This window comes from Peromyscus eremicus, chromosome 5 (assembly GCF_949786415.1).
Source record: "Peromyscus eremicus chromosome 5, PerEre_H2_v1, whole genome shotgun sequence".
NCBI lineage: Eukaryota > Metazoa > Chordata > Mammalia > Rodentia > Cricetidae > Peromyscus > Peromyscus eremicus.
This window is the reverse complement of record NC_081420.1, coordinates 12,465,336-12,471,335: the sequence shown is the minus strand read 5'-3', so window position 1 is coordinate 12,471,335 and position 6,000 is coordinate 12,465,336. Positions and strand designations below refer to the sequence as shown.

Below are 6,000 nucleotides of genomic sequence, written 5' to 3'. Positions count from 1 at the left end.
AGGACCCTGAAGGTCTCACCTCTCATGTAAATCTTGCCCCTGGGAAGATGTTCACAAAAGGGTTTGACCAGACTCTGCACCCACAAGCAACCATGTGCCCACAGAGCTCACAGCAGGGGCAAGAAGCCCGGGCAAGTGGGTGTGTGAAGGAGGAAGACCTGGCTGGGCTGTGGGGGAGGGGCAGCTCAACTGTCAGGAGGAGGAGGGAGGGCCGGAGTCTCAGGGTCATTTCCCATCATTGCATTATGAAATGCTCTCTAGCTTGTGGAAGTGTTGAAGGACAGAGCTTGCAGGTGTATGCGTGTGTACGTGTGCTTGCACGGAGACTTCACCCTGCTTTCCTCGGTGTCAAGACATCGCACAGCCCCAGTCAAAACTGGGTGCTTCGTTTTCCTAGCAGCTGTGCCTGCTTGCACAAGACCCTCACAAGATTGGGCCCTTCAGCATTCCGTCCTGGAGGGGGGAAGGGCTCACAAGGCCTAACCCCTCCTCAATGATCGGATGATAGTGGTAGTTACTGTACATTGGAAGAGAGAGGTTTTTCTTCTGTGCTGTAGCCCCCAAGTAAACTGCCCATGTATCTGTAAATAATTCCTCACCCACGCTCCTGTAAGTAACCCTCATTAAACTCTTTGGTTCACTAGAAACAAATAAGTCCCCATAGAAGTAGAGGAAGGACCATTTGGGAAGAGGGGATCAGTGGGAGAGGGAAAGAGGGGGTAATTTATGATCAAAATACTACATGTATGAAAATCTCATCGTATATTACAATGTATAGTTAGTATATGCTAATATCAACTTCAACAAAAGAGCCTGGAGGAGGAACTCGGTTCCTTAAGTGTTTGCCTGGAGAGGGTGGGAATCTGATTTTGGTCTCTAGTGCCACACAAGAAAAGCCAGGTGATGCGTCATTCCAGTGGTACATGTGGAGACAGTCCCTGGGACACAGCGGCCAGTCAGTCTAACCTAATTGGTGAGCTTCAGACCAGTGAAAGATCCTATCCCAAAGACGATGGCTAGCACTTCTGTGGATGGCACCCAACATTGTCCTCTGCCCCCTACACTCATGCACACACATAAAAAAAATCTGAGTGTTTTCTGGTTTGGGAAATCCTGTGGACAGGATTGCAGGCTCTATTGAGTCTTCTTCCCTAAAGGCTTCCATGCTTGGTAGATAATCACAAGTTCAGTGTCTCCCCGAGTCTGCAGCAGTCCTGTGCTTTTTCTTCTCTTCCATACCCTTAGCACTTTGGGCCCGTGGCCTTGTGAAATTCCACTCCAGCTGAGCATGCTTGGCGGTTTCTCAGATTGAGTTGCTGTTCTGAATTTGGGGAGAGGAACGTAGACATGAGCCCTCTCCTTATTTCACACTCAGTTCGTGTGGCACACCCAACTGACTTTTGGAGGTCTTGACCTCCATCTCTTCTTGGTCCAGTGGTGTCTGCTCAGTTTCTCTGCTGACAGGTGATTATTTTAACTGTTTCATGGATTGGTCAGAAGGAAGCAGTAATTCATGCCCACCCTGAAGGGCAGAGACAAATTCCGCTTCCTGGGGTGGGGGGAGACTTGAGGAGTTTGGATGGTATATTGTACCATCCTAGTCATTAGGAAATGTTGCTCACATCACATGTTTGGTTATCATGAACTTATCTTAGCTGTCTTTTCTATTTGTGGGAAGGTGACATTTTGAATGCTAATATCTTTGACAGTCTGGGGGACAAAGGTTGGCTGCTGTCTAGCCATAGTCTCAGGGGAGGCGTCTAACTAAACCAGGGGAGGTTTTGATTTGCATAGACCCAAGGGAACTTCCAGTTAGGGAGAGACCAGTGAACTACAGTTAGGTGCCTCCCCTCTCTCTCTCCAAGCTCCTTGTAGCTTCCATGGCTCCAAAGGCCCATGTATTTAACGGTGTTTGGTCCTGGTCCATGGCTTTACTGGGGAGTGTCAGTACCGTCCACTGGAAGGAAGGCTGTCACCTGCTCATGTGCCCTTTAAGGGGGATACTAGGACTCTGGACCTTCCTCTTTCTCTATGAGGCAGACTACCACCGTGGTGCATTGTGCCACTGGAGACCCAAAGCCACAGGACTTAGTGACCGTGGATAAAACCTCTAGAATGGTCAGCCAAAATAGAGAGGCTGATCACTGCAGATGTTTGCTATAGTGATGGAAGCTGAATGAAATATCCCCACTGAAGTCACCTATGAACCAGAGAGAAGTGCAGACATGCTAAGGAAAGATCTCAACATTTTGTAAGTGAGGCAGCTGAGCAGACATTAACCGGGGTCCTGCTGTCCCTTGGGAGGTGGTTATCCGTCACTAGAGGCTTGCAGAAGGGTGATCTGTGGCCTGGTGGTTCTTGCTCCTGCTTGTACAATCTGTGACTGCCCGGCATAAAGCACCACACTAGGTTGCTGGAGCCATGGGGATTTAGGATCACCCAGTTCCACAGGCCAGAATTCCAAGATGAAGAATAACTCCTGAAGGACTAGGGACCATCACCTACTAGGCCTCTGGCTTGCGGGAGTGGGTCTTCAATCTCTGCAGTGTTCTCGGGCATGTATATGTCCTCTTCTGTAAGGACAGGAATCACATTGAGTTGGGGCCCAGCCAGGTGACTCCTTCACAAACTGCACTTGCAGTGGCCCAGTCTCTAGCTATAGCCATTGTCTGACACATTAAGGTTAGGACTTCAACATTTGAAATTTGAGGTGGAGGGCATGACTCAGCCTATATGTAGGTGGGACATTTACCTGCTGGTGGGACAGCAAATTCCCCTTAGGTTGGCTGTGGCCAGTGGATCTCACAGAGGGCAGGGAGAGTGTTGAGGATGATAATCAGTAAGGCCAGACAGTAGCCAGGCCTCCCTGCCTTCTCCTGGGGAGACACTGAAAAGATAACAGTCCCCAGTGACAGTGCCACCAAGGGCTGCCATCAGATGCCTCCTCACCAGAGTCTGAGTCTCTTTCTACCAGACTAGAAGCCCTACCCCGACATCTACCTGCTCAGGTTCCAAACAATATTTAATGCCTCTCTTTGAACTAGGAATGGACAGCTGAGGACCACCGGATGCCTGGGGAGCATCTCTTAGAAAACCAAGACTTGGAAGAACAAACCAGACAGCAAGGCAGGTATGTGGAAGAGGAGGAGTAAGCAGGGGCCAGACACCTAGAAAATGTGGTTGTAGAAGCAGATGGCCGTGCACCCACAGGAAAAGAAAAGTAGGAGAGTAAAGGAGAATTGCTAGGCATTGGTCAAGAGGGAAGGAGAATATATTTTTAAGCATGAAAATAATACCTACTATCTACCTTCTAGCTATCATCTGTTTATCTATATATTAATTATCTACCATCTATTTACCTATTGATTATCTCTCCTCCATAATCTGTTAGCTATCTACTACCTATCATCTGTCTATCAAGATTAATCTACCTACCATCTATCTGTCTATCATCAAACTATGTTCGTATTTCTTCTTTTTCTCCTGAACTCTTCCTTTTAAATTAGTGTGTACTATACTATAAAAAAAAGGAAGAAAATTACAAAATCTGATCCTTGAAGCAGGGGCCCGAACCCAAGTGAGGCAAGGAAGGATCACAAATCTCCAACAGAAAATAAAGATATTTGAATACTTGGAAAAATTTTGAGGCATTTAACAACCATCTTAACTTTTGGAAATGTTAGCAGGAAATACATGGAAAACTGAACAAATAAAAATATAAGATGACTCTCAGCTCCTGGAAAAACAAACCAGTATGAAAGTTGTGTGAGAAAGGAGTTATGCTGGGAGTAGGACCCTGGGCTCAGCATGAACAATCTGTGCCTCAGTTTACCAATATAGACTCTGTGGGAAGAGGGTGCAGGGAGCTGGGAGGATGTGAGAGAACAACTTGGCTACCACAGCAGAAACTATGCTAAAATGTCTCCTAATCAGAAGGCATCAGAATAGTATATTGCGTAGACATAAAGAAGTAAGTACCAGAAAGTCATCTTTTAAAGTAGACAATGACTTCCTCTATGATGTAGGGAAGGTTTGGGCACCAGGCCCATGAGTTTTAGCATAAGCTACTTAAAGATCTTTGATTTCACTGTGTGGTTGTACTTAGCTAAAATTAGAATCATAATTTCACAGCAGAAGTGCGAGCTTCAGAATGCGTAGACACAGCGCAGGCTTCCTGGCAGGAGAGTGTATTGACTTTCGTGTGGCGAGCTGGCCTTGGGGTTTTCTGTGCTTGTTGTCGATGCTGCAAGGAAGTCTCTGGCTCCTGGAGCCACGCCACTCCATCCATCACTGTCCCTTTGAAAGGGCCTTTGTGACATGATGCTTCCCACATTTACACCTCACCCTACTTGTCCCATACAGGGATGCACGGATGAGAGAACCCAGCTTCTCTCAGCTGGTGTCAGCAGAGCCTCCACTCCGTGAGGACACTTACTTAACAGCAGCTGTTATAACTCAAGCTCTTGGGAGAGTTGATAGCTTGGCTCCTCCTAGAAAAATTTCACAGCTTCTTTGCTCCATTCCATTCTCTTGTCTCCACCAGTCCTCCTGGACTAGCTCTCCAGATCCCTGTGATGCTGTTCTCTGTCATGACATCCCTTGACCTCCAACCAAGGTCAGAGACAATGGAGTTGGGACCAGAGAGACTTTCTGTGGGGAATGTTGGGTCCCCATTTGCAGGACACCCAACTTCCCCACCAAGCATTCTTAAGGAGGTGGGGTAGATGTAGACCAGTGACACACAGAGAAGGTGATTTGGTGAAGGAAATGTGAACAGGGAAAGAATGTCGCTGCTGTTTGATTGGACTGGCCCATGTTGCAGATTTAAGGTAAGAGAGACCTGAGCAGGCCCCATGCAGCTGCGACACTCAGTGCTATGTGGTGGAGCCTACAATCAACAGTTACTCCTCTATGGTAACTCTTTGGTGTTGGGAACTTTCTCTTCTCATGGGGGCTCCAAGATGGGAGACCATCTGGATAATGCAGCCATGTCTGGGGAGGCCAAGGTGGAAGTGACCACACACCAGAGGGGCCAGCAGTGACTAGAAGGCTCTGAAAGCTGGTCTTTAATGCAAAACTGGGCTGGGGTTGTAGGAATGTTTATTGTAGAATGCGTATGCTAATAGTTTCAGCACTGGAGAAGTAAAGTCAGTAAGATCAAGATTTCAAGGTCACCCTTAGCTATTACAGTGAGTTTGAGACCAGCCTGGGCTACTGGAGACCATGTTTCAAAAGAAAATCAAATCCAGGCAATAAAGGGACATTGCGGGGGCTCAACCATGCAGAACATTTGCGCCATCACCGACTCAAGGAGACAGGCCTGGCTTCAGGGACCTTGACTGCAGGACTGCATAGGGCTGTCGTCTTCTCTTGGTACAGACTGTCTTGGGAGCGAGGGGCAGGGTTGCTCTCAGCTCTGGCCTTTGGGTCCACCAGGTCATTTGTTATACTTGTGAGGTCAACAGTTTTGTTCCCAGGTTGTAGCCTAACAAAGCCGTTGTCATCACCAGGGGCTCGGTGCCACCAAGATGATACAGAGTGGGGATGGGAAGGGGAAGCTGAGCCACCTCCCTCTTAGCCATCCCTCTGTCCAGTGCCTGTTTCCACAAAGCTAGCACACTATGGATTTAATTATGTGCCACAATATTTCTTCATTTCTGATGATGCTCAGTTGACTGGGAGACACAGTGACTGCTTTTCTGTCGTGGTTGAGTAGGATATTTTCCTGTAAGGGCCAAAGATCATTGTTCAGTACCTTGCTCAATCACTTACCTTTTTCTTCGTCTTCTTTCTTTTTTCTTTTTTTGAGAGAAGGTGTTTCACCAAAATTGAAGTTCATAGAGTGTCTAGATTAGCTGGTTAGTAATTTCCACAGATCCTCCTGTCTTCACTTGCCATCACACTGTGGCTACAAATGTGTACTGCCATGTTCTGCTTGTAGATAGGCACTGAGGATCTGTGGTCTTGTGCTTGTTCAGCAAGCATTGTACAGGCCAAACT

The 6,000-nt window shown here is 47.4% G+C and overlaps 1 long non-coding RNA gene across 2 annotated transcripts in view; it reads left to right on the top strand.

Annotated features, from left to right (window-relative positions):
- The first annotated feature begins 448 nt into the window (after positions 1 to 448).
- LOC131910960 (uncharacterized) overlaps positions 449 to 6,000 on the top strand; it is a 30,403-nt gene continuing 24,851 nt past the window's right edge. The window contains exons 1-3 of one of the 2 annotated variants that reach the window (XR_009379262.1): positions 449 to 609; positions 1,246 to 1,464; positions 3,045 to 3,130. This is a non-coding gene — a long non-coding RNA (uncharacterized LOC131910960). The remainder of the gene's footprint in view (positions 610 to 1,245; positions 1,465 to 3,044; positions 3,131 to 6,000) is intronic. The other variant, XR_009379259.1, reaches the window with a different exon arrangement.